Source organism: Perca fluviatilis, chromosome 13 (genome assembly GCF_010015445.1).
Source record: "Perca fluviatilis chromosome 13, GENO_Pfluv_1.0, whole genome shotgun sequence".
Classification (NCBI taxonomy): domain Eukaryota; kingdom Metazoa; phylum Chordata; class Actinopteri; order Perciformes; family Percidae; genus Perca; species Perca fluviatilis.
The window spans coordinates 27138626-27156073 of NC_053124.1; the positions used below are offsets into that span (position 1 = coordinate 27138626).

Consider the following 17448-nt stretch of genomic DNA (forward strand, 5'->3'; position numbering starts at 1 on the left):
GGTTCTTCTGTTTGTTTTTAATCCTATGACACCCTCAGGATTTTGTTCTATGCTGCAAGAAGCAGCGTTCTCAAACCAACAGACAGTTACTGTAGCCCTGACTGTTGATAGGGCAGATAAACACAGCCATGATAAAGCAAGCTTCATATGGCAGCGTGAAACGTTCCCGAAACGTCTCTGCTATCCTGAGACGGTTCAGCCATCTTGTACTTTGCTAACTTTTGCAATGTAGAGTTCATTCTTGACTTTGGAAACAGTAGCTCACAAAACAATTTCACTAAAAGGTTCATGCTTTTTTTTTTGTTGCTTTTGATCATACTGCATGTTCTTGTTCAGCAGGAGTGGCCCGCTTGTTATTTCTTAGCACTTTCAGCACTTCTCATCCACGTTGGCTTAAAAGGGTTGAGATTGAACGTTCATGCTTGTGCTTACAGTAGCAAACGTATAAAGCACAAGGTCCATTTAGCAGCTGCCCCGAAGCTTTCAATCGTCTCACACTGGGTTTCTGCAGGTTTCACCAACTCAAATTCAAGACTTTTTAAGACCTTTTTAAGGTCATTATAAATTAAATTTAAGAGCTATATCACAACATAAAAACAAAACAAAAAACGTCAATGTCAGAGTCCGGACACATCTCTAAACTTGCACAATTCCCCATAGCTAAAGAATAAAATTGGTTCCGAACAAGGGGGTAAGCTTCGCTTCAGAACTTGAACCTCCTATGGCGCCATTTTGACGCTACAAATAGATCACCTCCCGTTAGCATTCCAGTGACTAGCATACATTTTGGCGCCACTTTGACAGCGAATACTTTACATCTGAAGCGTTTAAAAACTCTATTTGTCCATTGTTTATTTCTAAAGAAACACGACAATGTATAAAAGGCTCCATTACCTTGTACCTCACGTTATGGCTCCGTAGCAGACGCTTTTATAAATATAGGCTAACGATTGTGTCATAACCCAGTGACTTACTGTCGCACAGTAGAGGGATTACCGTATAGTACAGGAGAAGCTCGCAGGCAGTTTCGACTTACGTTAGCTGTTTAGGTTTAATTACTAATGTTAACTAGCATGTTAGTGATCAATAATTAGCCTGTGCTCATGTTATCTCCTTACATATACCTACACTCTCCGTCTCTGTAAGATTGGGAATGATTGAGATTTCTCTTGGCACAGCTACCAGAAGACTTACAACTTTCAGACACGTTGCTGACGTCACATTTACGTTGTCTCTGTCAGTTGGAGGCTGCGCAGTAAAGCAAGAGATCACCGGAAAAGTGCTTCTAATAGCCTTCACTGGTCTCCGTCCCGAGCAACGGGATCTATTGGTCCATTTTGTCAATGGTTCCGAAAGAGACTTGCGCTGCCGTGCACTTGGCTGCAATATGAATTGCATGTTGGTCTCATTTGTAGTCGTAATGCAGCGAATTATATTTGGAGTAGGAATAGAACTACAACACCACGGAATAAAAACCAACATTTTAAAGCACTGCGGGAGCATTTCAATGAGAAAATGTATACCTGTTTGGAATTATTTAAGACCTAGAACACAATTCTTCAGCAAATGTAAGACTTTAAGGCCAAAAATTTTATTTTAGACTTTTTAAGTCCCTGCGGAAACCCCGTCTCACACGATCTTCATTAGCAGGTCATGTCAAGATTTCAGTCGAGAATAGTTTTTATCTCAAACGTTTCTGACAACGTGGACGTGAAGTACTTAAAGCAGCCATGTTTTTTTATAACAAGGAAAGGTGTCACTGGTAGTGATGAATCATAAGAGAATTATCACCTGAGTGTGCAGCTTTACGGAGCTTTACAGTGAATTTCAGCTCGTTGATCAGCTGTCCAGCCCTCAACTTTACTGTTTTTGCTCACTGTCACCACTCTCATAGCGTTGTTTTCAGTGAAAAAACCCTCTTAAAAGCCACTATACACTACCTGCTCAGCACCAAACAGCAGACAGACTGGATATACACAGTTAGCAACTAGCTGGTGAACATTGTGGAGCATTTAGCAGCTAAAGAGTCAGATATTTACCTCAGGAGTTAGTAGGCCAAAAACAGATTTAAAAGAGAGTGAATACTGGACTTGAATCATAATGTTGCTCCGCGTTTTTGCTTGTTAAAAAGGTCTCCATATCAACTCTAAAGTTAATGATATATCAATGTTGTGTTTCAACATTTTATACAGTCCACGGTTTCAAATTGTGTCTGCTGCCCCCAAGTGGCAAAAAACTGTTATTTCAGGTTTTAGGTAATACAAATAAAAGACATTTAAAATCTACATTTCCATGACAACTGGGCAACCTCTAACTGCTGAGGAAGATGAAGTGGTGAGACTGTTTTGTTACTTAAAAAGCTTATGTTCCTGAAAGTATGAATGCGATACCTGGGGAGTTTGTCGAAGTCCTCACGTGAGTGTTGTAATCATGGATGCTGTCTCATCGAAATCAATGATGTTGTCCATTACAGTAATGAAGTGTAGCATCTGGAACAAAGACGGTTCTTCAGTCCTGCTTCATACATCCGCCATAACATTTCTGCTAAATTATGTCTACAAACATAATGGCATATGTGTAGAAATGTAAAGTTTTAAAGTGCTCATATTATGCTGCTTGGCTTTTTCCCTTTCCTTTATTGTGTTATATATCTTTTTTGTCCAAAGCCCAAAGTCCACCCCAAAGGGACTTAGCATCTCCAACAGAAAACACTGTTCACAAGCTGCTCCAAACAGCTCTATTGTAGTCCAGCCTTTACTTCAGAGACAAACGTGTTACTTTGTAACACACGTTATAATGCTTGTCTAGCTGCTAGCGTGGCACGCTCTCATACTGTGCTTCTGACTGGCTAGTAGTCCTTACCTAGCTACTGCGCATGTGCGACTCCCAACAAAGATGAAATAGTGTGATGTCTCACTCTGTAGCTAAAACAGAGAGCTCAACACACAGGGTGAAAAGAGGAGCTGCAGCAATGTGCAGTACAACAAAAAATATGGTGTTTTTTTAAACTTAAACCATGTAAACCTATTCTGATATAACCCTGTAATACAATTATTAACCTGAAAATGAGCATAATATGAGCAAGATAACATTTCCTCTGACTTGGTGAAACTCATAAAGGTAGAGAACAGATGACTTGACACTACTGCCATAAATAAGACTTGGTCAGAGCATTTATTTCCATTTTCGGTCAAAACTCCACACAAACACATACAGGAGACCAAGCTGAAAAAGAGAGATCCTTCATTTTTATTTCATTTTGTTGTTTGTTATTTGCTGCCGTTTCGCAAGTTAAAAGTACAGTGCCTTATTCCATATTTCCACTGACTTAAATAATGAAATCGGAGAGAAATCTCTTTTTCTGAGGACACAGAAAGATTGTATTTTTGGGTGAAGTCGGGTGGGGGTTGAGGGCGGAGGTTGCGGGGTAGGAGCGAGGAAGGGTGGGAGAATAAGAGGAGGCAGGTGGTAAAAGTGGGTGTTTACAAGGATGGAGGGTTTGCACCGTGTTCACAAACAGACAGAACAAACAGGGATAGATAGACAGGTAGGGTGAGGAGGGGGGAGGCAGTTGGTGGTGGTGAGGGTGGGGGGTTGTTTGAGAGAGAAGGGAGAGAGGAAGAAGAGGAACAGACAGTGTGTCTTGTCATGTCCGAATGAAAACAAGCAGCTCTCAGACCCCACTCCCAATTTAAAAACTTTTACGAACAATTTTGTTTCTTAAAAAAACACCCAGTCGTCTTTTTAGAAAACAACAACAACAACACAAGCAGAAAAAACACATGGGGAGGAGGAGGAGGGAGGGAAGGAGGGAGTATCGAGAAGGAGTCAGAGGAAATGACCTTTTATCCACCCTGTTGAGTGAGCGAGTGCTCAAGTTTTATGGCGAGATTGATTCTTTATTAATAGGAGAGGAGAAACCAGAGGAAGAAGAGGAGGAGGAAGAAGAGGAGCAGGAGGGAGAACGGCAGTAGAAGATTGGCAGTGAGTACACAGGAATAGAAAGAGAGAAAAGGAGGGAAGAAGGAAAAGAAGTAACGTCGTAATTGGCGCATGCCAGGAAATGGCAGTGATTAAAGAGCTGGATCTCGGTGGCTTTTCTCTGGCAGGACAAAAAAAAAAAAAACGAACAGACGCCACCCACCCGCTCAAATCGCCAGTTGGGAATCTAAGCGGAAGCTGCCATGTTGTTGTTCTGCTTGGCAAGAGTTGTCGCAGTGGAACAGGTCGAGTTTTGTCTTCATGCTTGTGATTATAACCTTTTATTCGATTCCACACAGCGGTGTAGTTTGAGTACACGTATGAAGAGTGGCTGCAGCTAACAGTGCAGTAATAAGCACCGGCACAGACTAGTGCTGTATAGACTTTGGATAGGAAAAGAAAAGAAAAAACACCCCCCCTTCCCCCATCTCTACTCCTCTGTCGTTGGTCCTCGCATCGTCTTGCCGTTTGATTTTTTTTGTTTCTTTAGGGGATGAGGATGGAGAGGAGGAAGAGGGGTTTGAGTATGTTGACAGGAGAGGAGGGATGGATGGAGGGAAGGAGGAAAGAGACAGAGAGAGGGAGATAGAGAAGAAGGGATGCGTTCAGGGGAGAAGTAAATGATGCTTTGATAATTTAATAGTAGGTCTCTCTTTCCACCCAGCCTGTAGAGACGTAGAGAAGAGAAAAAGAGGGAAACAAGGAGAAAGACAGAATAGTTATATATCAAATTATTTAATCAACTGATTGACATTAGATCAAAATATTATTTTAAATGATAAGGTCCTGAATGATATTATCCTGCACAATGTTGTAAAAAGTTGTAGCCTGATGAAGTGGTACTAAAAATATAAATGACTGATCTGTGATCTAGGTTGTGTATAACTAATGTCATGTTTTTCCCCTCACATTTATTCTTCTTTTCAGCCTGTAAAGATCCATACTGACATGTAAATAAATGTGTAATATGTGTACAGTAGTTTAGTGGCACCTGATGAGGCGAATACAACTCCATTTTTTGTATCTAACCTATTTTGTAAATATTGAAAGTGGTTAACTTTCAGGCTGCATGTTCACACACAAAAAAATGCTTGTTGTTCGAAAAACATTTCATTCATAGTCAGTTCAGTGCACCACAGTACTGTGCAGCTGAACTAGTACACGTGTACAGTATGTGTGTGTTATCTTACCTCCGGGGTTTCGGCGAAGGATGAGTTTTCGGATCTCATCGTAAACAAAGATGAGGAAACTGTACGGGAACGCACAGAACCACCAACTGGGCCTGAGAGAGAACGGAGGGAATGATGGAGCGTGAGAGCAGTGCTCGGGTCAAAACTGGGAGACAGTGGTGAAGAACACAGCACTCATTAAAAAGGTGCAGTAGGTAAGACTTATAAAACTAACTTTCTGTCATATTGGCTGAAACTGCCCCTATGTTCGAGTAGAACTACATGAAGCAGGTCATTTAAAAAAAAGATCCGGCTCCTCTGGCACCACCTACAGCCTGTAGTGCGATTTGCAAAAATCCACAGCTCCCTGTTCAGATGCACCAATCAGGGCCAGCGGGGGGGTGTCTAACTGTGTATCAATCATTGCTCATGCACACGCATTCATTCTCCCTTGTGGGGGGAGGGACTGAGAAGTTGTCGATGTTCAAATTTTTGGGCTAAGGCCTGGATCTTCACACTCCTACCTACGGCACCTTTAAGTACTAATTACCGGTCTTAAAAGTAAACAATATTTAGTTTATTACTGACCAATAAAGGTTGTGAAATTTGCTGATGTGGGCATGTTAAGACCACTGAGATATAACATGAGATGTATGACAAAAACTTGCCTTCAAAGCAACACAGGACAAAATGGATTGTATTGTGATTTTAGGAGAAAGTCATTGGATCCCAATAACACACTCTTTTGTAATGCATTAACCCTGGAAGGAAAGCATCTTGGGACTGCATGTCACGGTAATGTGATGACGTGTTACTGTACTTACTTGAGCGGGTACATCCGTAGTGCCACGTCCATACCGGGGGTGTAGGACAGGAAAGCAGCCAGAGCCGTTTCCTCAAACAGACCAAAGATCAAAATCTTATTCCTGCAAGACAATAAGTGCAGAAAGAAGTGAGTTGTTAATTACAGTGCACACATGGTAGAGACGCGAGGGATAAAGGCAGACAAAGTAAGCAAAGTGACAGGTGTGAAGGAAATTCAAAATTAAAGATAGCAAGGGGAGGAATCCACAGCAAAGGAATTAATATCCCCTGCCATCGAAAAGATTTGGGATGGCCATCTGGCGTCTCTATGCTATTCTATAAACAGAGGACTACATCCTTAACTATCTAAGCCTACTTTTGGTTGGCTTCAAAGTTGATGTTGTGCAGGCAGAATTTGAGGACAGCTGTAGCAGCGCCAATATCTGGGTTTGTGCTTAGACTAACAAATGTTGCCTGCAGAACAGAGTGGCAAAGAGAAATGATGGAAAGAAGATGGAGGGGAATACACAAATATAAATTGGAGCCATAAATGAAAGGCTAGAGATGGAAAAGGAGCGTCAGTAAACCTTTACATTACACGTTAAACCTGCAACCGAACTGCACATCAGAGAAAAGACATACACAGTGATAAAGAAAGTACTTATATATCCTTTACTTAAATAAATAAAAGTACCAAGACAACAATGTAAAAAGACTCCTTTAAAGTAAAAGTCCTTTATTCAAAATCTTACTTTACTACTGAAAAAGTACTAAAGTATTATCAGCAAAGCGTACTTAAAGGTCCATTGTGTAACATTTTTAGTTGTTAATTATGTGTTGCCCGTTCACAAACTTGTCCTTTTTCATGAATATTTACCACCACCATCAATTCCAAGTATTCCTTTTGGCTTGAAATTTTTCATTTGCATTTGCATAAACTGGGGTAGATGCTCCATATGCATGCGCCATCTTGAAATACGTTAGCCGGTAAGGGACATACAGGACGTACTGCTCCGCCTTTCGCCGTTTTCGCTGTCACACGATAAACTCACAGGTGCTGCTAATGCTGCTAATGGTATCGTAGCTTCCCGGTCCCGGCAAGTTTGAAGAAGGAAACACGGAAACACGTATTCAAATTCAAATTTCAGGAACAGGAGTCTTCCTCTTCGCCGAGAAAAAGAAAAAGGATATTGAAAAGAGCAAGAGACCGGCTTTTTGAAGCGTGAGGGCCACCGTAGCTGTAATACGTACTTTGAACTGTGTGGCGCGAGAGAGTTGATTGCGATATATGATCTCAACGCTAGATGGGAGAAATTCCCACACATTGGACCTTTAAGCATCAAAGTAAACATACTTGTTCTCCAGAAGATTTCTTTTCACTGTAGCTTACATTATTAGCTCGTTAATACTGATGGAGTAAAAATTGCAATATTTCCCTCTGAAATGCATTGGAGTACATGTATAAAGTAGGAGGAAATGGAAATACTGAAGTAAAGAACAAGTAACTCAAAATTGCTTGAGTAAATGCAAATAAGTTCCTTTCCACCACTGATACCCTACAGTATCTGCATATACTTTACAATTTCTACATAGTGTTACTATATTTAGGAGGCCAGACAGCTCGTACTGTAAGCATAGGCAAAAGTTAGCATATCTCACATTTAAAGTTAAAGACAAGGCACTGCTGGATGTTTTGACATTTTTCAAAATGAGGTGAGCTGACGATTGATGTGTTGGATGAACAACAAACATTAGCTTTTGGCTAGTCTCGCGCTGCAGAGGAGGGTCTGGCTAGTCCACACAGCATTCCGGGATGGGAGAGAAATGGGCTCCGGTTTATTGGCATTTCTTTAAACCAATCACAATCGTCTCTGCTAAATAGCCTCGGGAAGGAGCTTGTTTAGGTGGAACATGTGAACGTTCAAAAGTTGTTTTAGTCATGCGAGAGAAAAAAAGACAGATAGTCTGGTCTAGTCTGTTTACATGTCTAACAAATAAAACTTTAAATTGTTTGACTTACTTCATGCCCTGCTGGAACACAGAGTTACGTCTGGTCTTGCAGATGATGACATCTGCCCACTGTACCACCACAATACTGACGAAGAAGGCTGTGTGGCAAGTAAACTCCACAATCTTACGTTGCTCATAGGTCTGTACAGAGAAAGAGGACGAGAGTTACACAATGTGTGACTTGCTTTTTCATTCATATCCATGTTTAGTTTTTTCATCATTCAAAGATTATTAAAAATAATTAACTGATTTGGGAGCTTTGTATGAGATAGCTGGCATAATATCACAACACAGAAGAGGGGAATGTGAAAACTGGAGACAACCCTCTGTTGTTAGTCTCGTATTGCCAGACCTTCCTCCACAGCGCTGCGAAGGAGGGTCTGGCGAGTCCACACAGCATTCCGGGATGGGAGAAAAACGTGCTCTGGTTTATTGGCATGTCTTTAAACCAATCACAATCGTGATGTTAGTCGATGATCAGTTAATATAAAACTCCGATTCATATTAGGCGGCTGCTGGGTTTTTTTTTTTTGTGGGGGGGGGGGGGGGGGGGTTTTCTTTTCCCGGGGGGGGGGGGGCCCCCCCCCCCTGCGGGGGGGGGGGGGTGTGGGGGGGTTTTTTGGGGGGGGGCCCCCGTTGAGCCGGATGCCGACAAGCAAAGACGGCAGAAAACCATTTTCAGCCATGATGACAAAATAGGCAAAGAACCCGCCGAGAGCTTGGATCATACCTGCAGACACAGAGTTTAGGCACTCATTGATCAGGTTTATCTGACAAAGTTAAATCCTACACACCCGTAATGATCATCGAATATTATGACGTGATGATATGCTGTAGAAAAACTACAGAAGGGAGTAGGGATGTTGTGATTGACTGGCCACCAACGGGAATTGGCTGGCATTTCCAAAACGATATTAGATACTGTGTGTTGCATTAAAACATGCTGATTAGAAAAACTAAATGTGGGTTACCATTGTCTAAAAACACACTGGGCATGATAGCATGCTATGAGCTAACAGAACCTATGATTATAGTTTTGTTATGTCAGTTTTGTAGAGTTTTGTAGGACCAGTGTGTTATAAACAAAACCTATTCCGGATTTGGGGCCAGTAAAGGCTGTCAGATTTCTGGTCTTACATGTTGATAATAGCTGATAATAATATCTATAAAGATAAAGTATCTAAAAGTGACAGTGCTAATGATTTATGGGTGATCAGAACGCTACGCTATCTTGTTTTTGTTTGTTTGTTTGTTTGTTTGTTTCTTTCTTTCTTTCTTTTGTTTGTAAAGCGTCTTTGAGTTCCATGTAAAGCGCTATATAAAACTTATGTATTATTATTATTATTATTATTACACACAGTAACGTTAACACGGATCCCAGTCAGTACTGTACGTTGAATAACACAAACAAGGCACCTACCAATCTGTCCATAGGCGATACTGATGAGTCTCTCGTTGACCAGTTTGTCCCTCAGTGGGTTCCTGGGCTGGCGCTTCATGATGTCACTCTCTGCTGCTTCATAGGCGAGAGAGATGGCGGGTACCTGACGGAGGAGAAGGCGAGACATTGTTCATTGGTGATTCAATGTATGCGTGGTTGGCCATTTCCACAGTGACAGCATTTATTTCGGGGTATGTTTGCTTTGGTTTATTTTACCATACAGCAATACACTTTCCAGGCATGACAAACTGGACTGGTCCCACACTGCCACCCAGTGTCCTTTTTGTGTACATACTTTTGTGTACATACCTTTTAGGCATAACCTTGAGCTCAACAGTTTAATTCATTGTGATGCTCAATGGTGTCCATTGGGATGTTTGCTTATGATGGAGGTGCCACAGAATACATGTGTGATTCTGTTACAGTTGATGTCTATCCAGTCTGTAGGTGTGTGTTTGCAGGTCTGGACTGGCTGACAGTGTGGGGTTTGCTACGGCTACGGGCATATCAGTTGGTGGCCTTCTTCGCTGAGCTTTGCTCACCATTCGACAACTTTGTCATTTCAGAATTTGCCCGAAAGTTCCAGTTTGTCCTGCCGTTTATTCCGTCTCCCTTTCAGCCTTTTCACTGAACCCAACCTTCCACGACTCCCTTAAATTAATTCTAACTTGGAAGTTAATTCCCCAAATTGTGGTTAGTACCACAGTATCACTACTATCTCGCTCTTTCAGATTCTAGTAAATACTCCCGGATTTCATTCTTCCAATTCATGTTGTTATTTATGCAGCAAAATTGACCTGTGTGTTGCCCAGATGATAATTACCAGGCATTACTGCATATATTTTGCCACCTGATTACCTGTCTGACATGTATACAGTTCACATGTTTGTGTACAGCTGAGCTTCACCGGTTCACTTTGCACGCATGAGTGTTTAGTGTGGGGCCACCTGTGAAAGGTGGGTTGTGCATTTGTACTGCCTGACTGGACACAAACACATTAGAGCTGTATGCTCCAGTATGTGTGTGTGCCTGGTGTCTCAGTGTGTCGCTGCCCAGTTACGTTTGCACGTTTGAGTCCCTCACCATGTCAGTTCCCAGGTCGATGCAGAGGATGGTGATGGTGCCCAGAGGCAGTGGGATGTTGACCAGGATGAAGAACAGGAAGGGGGTGATCTCTGGGATGTTGCTGGTCAGAGTGTATGCGATGGATTTCTTCAGGTTGTCAAAGATCAGACGGCCTGTGAGGATGAAGGTGGTGTATCAGGGTTTCTGCAGGTTTCAACAAGTCCAATTAAAGACTTTAAAACCTTTATGAATGAAATTTAAGACCTTTATCGTGACATAAAAGTAACACGAAATGCAGTCACAAAAGTACTTGCAAAGTAAATCAAATACAAATTGAATAAAATCAACAGAGTAATATTGATCTGTACATATACAGAAAATTATATTTGGACTAGCGAAAGAAAGAACTACAACACCACGGGATGGAAGAAAACATTTCAACGAGCATTAGAGGTAGCGTTACATGAACGTAGGACAATTTTTAAACCTGTTTAAAATGATTTAAGACCTAGAACACAATACATTTGCAAATTTAAGACTTTTTAAGGCCTAAAAGTTTGATTTTGAAATTTGAGACTTTTTAAGACCTTTTAAGACTCCGCGAAAACCCTGTGTATACAGTACATAAATATAGACTGCTGAACAGGTGAAACCCTTAAATAAGAAAGATGATGGAAATACTACTTGATGTAAAGTAGATGCCCCCCCCCCCCCCCCCCCCCCCCCCCCTCTTTCTCCATTTTTTTTTTACCTCACTACCCCCCCCACATGCCTTTCTTGCTATTCCATCTTATTTATGGTCACAATTCTTTACCGTACCTTCTATTATTTTAGTAAAAAAAACAAACACTAAAAGACAATTAACAAAAAGTCATAGTAAGAATATACAAAATCTTTCTTGCGCACACTATTTTTAAATGTACTTTTCCTCTCAAACATGAACTGCTTATGTACTGTCTGAAATATAATGAGTGTATTACACAAGTATGTGCAACTACATGCATCATGTGTAACATGTGTAACGTGTCATCAGGAAATCATAGGTTCGCTCTTGTTCTTCTTAGGCCCGATGCTAAAAACATTTTAGCTCAACTGACCCTTTCTTGTCTCTCTCTTGTGTCTGTGTCCAAACCCGGGAGTCTGCCTAAAGGAAGTTTTTCCTCACCACTGTCGCACCAAAAGCTTGCTCGTGGGACATTGTTGGGTCTTTGTAAATGATAGAGTGTGGTCTAGGCCTACTCTATCTGTAAAGTGTCTTGAGATAAATCTTGTTATGATTTAATACTATAAATACAATTTAATTGAAATTCTTCATCCCTTCATCCCTCCGTTCTTTCAATCTTTTCCTCTTCACAGCCCCTTTTTTCCTCACTTCTCGCGTTTATCCCTCACCTTCTTCTACTCCAGTGACAATGGAGGCGAAGTTGTCGTCCAGCAGGATCATGTCGGCAGCCTGTTTGGACACGTCTGAGCCAGAGATTCCCATGGCGACGCCGATGTCAGCCTTCTTCAGGGCGGGAGAGTCGTTCACGCCATCCCCTGTCACAGCCACGATGGCACCCTGAGAGAAAAGGGGGACACGCAGTTTAGGGTTTTCATTCAGATTCAGGACGCACAATGCTAAAAAAACAACAACCATGCACTTCTTTTTTCATCATCACATGCACTTGTTTGCAGGTGCATATTTACTTTTACCTTTGTGCACATGGATGCGAATGTGTCTGTATGTATAATAAATGTACCTGTCTCTGGCAGCCTTCTACAATGATAAGTTTCTGCTGTGGGGAGGTCCTGGCAAAGACGATCTCTGTGTGGTTCCTCAAAATATCGTCCATCTGCTCATGACCGAGGTCTTTCAGATCCGTACCGTGGATTACACAGGCCTTGGCATCCCTACACAACACACGTGACCAAATAAACCACAAAAGCTACGGTCGTGTAAAGGTGCTGCAAAGTCAAAGGCTACACTGAGCATCCGCTGTATAAAAAGTATCGTAACAGTCCCACTTCCATCCTGTAGTGCTTTGGCAATGCAGGTGAGGCTACATGTAAACTTACATTTTCATTTTCTTACCTTGGGTTGACCTGGCTGACAGGGATGTTGAGGCGTGCCGCAATGTCTTCCACTGTCTCGTTGCCCTCGGAGATGATGCCCACACCCTTAGCAATGGCCTTGGCTGTGATTGGGTGGTCACCCGTCACCATAATAACCTGAAATATAGGTGGTAGATGAAGAGGTAGGTGATAAAACGGAAGGAGAAAGAGACAACAAGTAGGTTCAAGCAAGAGGAGAAAGTAAAATGTAACAGAAGAATGACAGAAGTAGGAGACAAAGAGAAAAAGAATACAATTCACAGTGTTAACAAAACATTCTATGAAATTACTTTAACCCTTGTGTTGTCTTTCTGTCGACCATGCAACTTCGTGTTTTTCTGGGTCGAAATTTCAACATTTTGTTGTTCTTTATCTACACTTTTCTCGATGTGTTTGTCGATTTTATTCAAATTTTTTTGTAACTTTTTTGGCGTTTTTTTATTTATATTTTTGTCAAGTTTTTTGTTTTCAGATGTTTTTTTTCACTTCCTTCCAAAAAAATTTTTTTGTCACTTTATTTAACAAGTTTTTGTCATATTTTTAATATCACTTTTTTTTTTTTTTTTGCGTTTTTGTAGCTTTTTCCAACATTTGTCACTTTTTTCAACGTTCTTTTGTCATAGTTCTGATATAGAACGTTTTTGTAAACGGGTCAAATTTGACCCGAGGACAACAGGAGAGTTAAAAATATGCGTGACAGTCATCCACAGCCTTCACATCCAGGTGGGTGCTATGTTCTGCTTTTCCAGGCCTTTAAATGGCAGACTTGAAAAGGTGCCCACCTTGATGCCAGCGGAGCGGCATTTGCCCACAGCGTCAGGCACGGCAGCACGGGGAGGGTCAATCATGGACATGAGGCCTACGAAGCAGAGGTTGTCGGTCTCGAAGTTGACGTCATCTGTGTCAAAGGCGAAACCTTTGGGGTACTTGTCCTCTGGCAGAAACTTGTGGCAGAAACCTGGAGGAATTAGGGATGAACTTACATACAGAAACTTCTATGGATGTCTTGCATTGCACAAACAGGACAACACCATACAATAAAATAGAGGATGTACCAAAACTGTATTGCTAATTCCAAATCATGACCCTATGTTAAATTACCACCGTTTAGGGCTGGATCTGAATATTCGTTCGATGGGTAGGGATTCGATTTTCAATTTTGGGAATCGAATATTCGTATTTTGAAAAAAACCTTTGTGCAGGCTGAATTTACTGTAGCGTTTTGTTAAGCCGCTAGCTGCTGGCTAATTAATGCAGAGCTAGGTCTTCCATCTCAGCCAAGAACGGATAAAAGTTGAGTTACAAGCAAGCAGTCGGATGTTTGTAGAGGTCTGTATGGTTATACTGTAGCAGCCGGGTATGGTTTTCAGGCGATTTGATAAAGGTAAAGATAGTACGACCGTTCATAACACTAATGCTCTAGTGGGGCGCTGGCTGGCTGAGCGTTCATTCACACACACACACACACACACACACACACACACACACACACACACACACACACACACACACACACACACACACACACACACACACACACAGCGTTATTTGTCACTCGACAGTCTGGCAAAAACGCTGGATTTTCTATGCCTGCAGCAAAAAGTTAAGTCTGATTCAACTTTTGGAGAAAAGCCACCCAACATCAACCTGCGGTGGACAATCATGTAACCTGAGATCAGACTCGTCCGTCCGTATCACAGCGTGTGAGTCCAGTTAACATTACTTTAAACAGGAAACATCACTGCCTCTGTTTTAAAGTTTTAAACACTATGGAGGTAAAAAAAAAAAAAGAAACACAAGTACTGAACTGCCGGGGAGCTTGTGTAACAACAGGTGACCATCTCCTGCAACAACAAAGCAAAGTCGCTACAACTCTCGCTTTCTCTTTTCTTTTTCTCTGCTGCCTAAAAAAAAAAAAATGGTATTCAGTACAGCCCTACCACTGTTTTCCTATGCTCTATCATCCTTACCCAGTACTCTCTCTCCCAGTCCTCCCAGTTCCAGATAGGCGTTCTGGAAAGCCTCTTTCATCTCATCGTCCATGGGCTGCTCTTTGCCCTGCAACATGATGGTGGAGCTGCGGTCCAGGATCCTCTCTGGGGCTCCCTTCATCACCAACAGGTAGCGGTTGTCGTTTTCATCATCATTTTCATGAACTGAGAGCTGATGGTAACAGATTTCAGTGTTAGCATCAGAACCATTGAAGGAGTGTGTACAGTAGGCTGCATCAGAAACCGCTTACTCTGCACTACACGCTCAATATGTGCTTTTGTGTGAATAAACAGCAGTGTATATCTTTTCGGACGTACCGAAATAAAATCACCACGTCACTTCCTGAGAGCCTCCTTGCTGGTTGTAGACGCGTAACCGTGGTAATACGTGCCAGCCTCAGCTCTAATAGCGTCGCCAGATAATGCTTAAATTACTGGAAAAGGACTCGAAAAACTAGTCGCACGGTCACAGGTGACAAGACCGCGGATTTTGAATATGTAGAAAAGTTAATTCAAGCTTGAAGTTACAGAGCTGTCTTGGTTGTTGTCCATTTGTCTGTTATAAACTTTGTCGTCGCTACTGCCTTGCTTTGTGGAATATTTATGCCGGTGTAGTGTCCAGTGTTTGCATACTGTAATATTTCACATACTATTTGTTTCATACTAAGGTTTTGTACTATTTTAACGTACTGAATAACACGTTAGTACGGAATTTCGGACGCAACTAGTGTTTTTGCATGTTTTTCGCCCATTTACTACGAATCTTTGTAGAGCATCTGCATTATTTGTTAGCTGCATGAGTAAGACAAGGGGACAAACCTGGTACTTGTTGGTGGAGTTGAAGGGGATCTCAGCCACCTTCTTGTTCTTCTCCCTCATGGCTTTGACGGAGCCACAGGACAGCTCAATACACTTCAGCAGGGCTGACTCAGAGGCGTCGCCGGCCACGTCACGCTTAAGGATGGGCAAAGCATCCTGGCCGGCCTTGAACACAGCACGGTTGCACAAAGCAGCGATGCGGGCCAAGTGCACCCATGTTGTGGAGCTTTTGTCGAAGGAGGAGCCTAGAGAATGATCAGAAAAAAAAAGGAACGTTTATTGACAGGGTTAGGGTCTCAGCCTATCCCATTCACCTAAGCAGCCACCGCCTTGTCCCACCTCAGCTACAGCCAGGCACCCTGCTGTTTGCTGTTCCAGTTCTAGAAACTGCAGGCAGGGGGTAAACCCATATCCTGGTCTGAAAACACTTCTTCAGCTGTTCTATGTCATGGTTTAAACTCAACAGGCCATGTAACTGAACATTAGGGGTGTACGATTCAGAAAATGTCACGATTCGATTCTGATTTTTAGTCTCACGATTCGATTCAATGTCGATTCAAAAACTGATTAAAAAAACGATTCACAGTATGTAAACGTAGTTACTTTTCCCATGTATGTATGTATGTATGTATGTATGTATATCTCTAATACATCCCTTAGTAAATTAATGTGGATTTTTTATTTAGTTTATTTAGTATCTTTTATTGTCCATATTATTCATGTGGATTTGTTTGTTATTTTTTTAATAATTCTTTTTCTTTTTTTTTTTTTAAATATGAATTGATTTTTGGAATTCTATGAATCTATTTTGAATCGGTAAAGCTTGAATCGCGATTCGAATACGAATTGATTTTTTTGCACACCCGACAACATGCTGTGATTTAATTGGTGGTAAGAGAGAGTGTTAAATGTTCAGCAAGGACGAGCTCAACAACATGCTTAGACAATGACTTGATAAAAAACAAAAACGGATCAGCGTTTGAGGTTTCTACCAAACATACATTTTATAAGCCTTTGGTGCTTGGCTTGATGCATTAGAAAAGGCCATAATGATATTGTTTATATTTTGCAGGAAGATTTAAAGTATGCTGCATGAAAGCAGAGAGAGAGAGGGGGAGAGAGAGAGAGAGAGAGAGAGAGAGAGAGAGAGAGGGGAAAATCTCACCAGACTGATCTTCAGTGGTGTCGGCCTCGTGGATCTGGTTGTCGAACCACATGTGGGCCACAGTCATCCTGTTCTGGGTCAGGGTGCCCGTCTTGTCAGAGCAGATGGTGGAGGTGGAGCCAAGAGTTTCCACAGCCTCCAAGTTCTTCACCAGGCAGTTCTTACGAGCCATTCGCTTAGCAGTCAGTGTCAGACACACCTGAGGGAGGTAGAGATGAGAGAGACAAAGGCAAAGAAGGAGAGAGGAATGGCAGAGAGAGGACATAACAGCAGGGAGAGACGGAAAGAAAGGAGGAAAGGAATGGTCGACGATAGAATAAGAAAAAGGAGAGTAGAAAGAAAACAAAGCAAAGGAGAAAGAGAAACAATAATTAGTATCTACGTGGTAAGCAGCGCAGATGAGCATCTCCAGTTGCTGAACTAATGCCAATGAGCAGCCACATCAGCGCCATACTGTACCTGAAACCATCAACCACACCCGGGAACCCACCCGCCCTGACACCTGGAGACGATCATCCTGCTCATGAAAATGTTCTCTAAAGCAAAATGCACTACGATCAAAACCTCCTTACAAAAATAAAAAAGGCAGCCCAAACAGCAATGCAAAAAAGAAATGAGGCATGAACAAGTGAAGTGATGAAGCAAAGCAGCAGTGCATTATGTCTTCATGCTAAGTACGGCAAGACCCATGGGCCAAACAGAACTAGCCAAGGCCAAGCAGAGGAGGCCGAACTCAGTTCATGAAGCTGACTTGTCATTAGCCTAATATCATTACATCAGCTAGCCGTTGTCTTTGCAGACAGCACCACGACTGGCCTGGAAAAGAGAGAGAGACTTACACAGAGGAAGATGGAGAGAAAGAACACAAACACACAAACACATATGGGGCTGCTTTGGGAGGAATAGAGA

At 42.0% G+C, this 17448-nt stretch overlaps 1 pseudogene; it reads right to left on the reverse strand.

The window, feature by feature from the left end:
• Positions 1-3155: 3155 nt before the first annotated feature.
• The window catches only part of LOC120571603, a 40099-nt pseudogene continuing 25806 nt past the window's right edge, over positions 3156-17448 (reverse strand).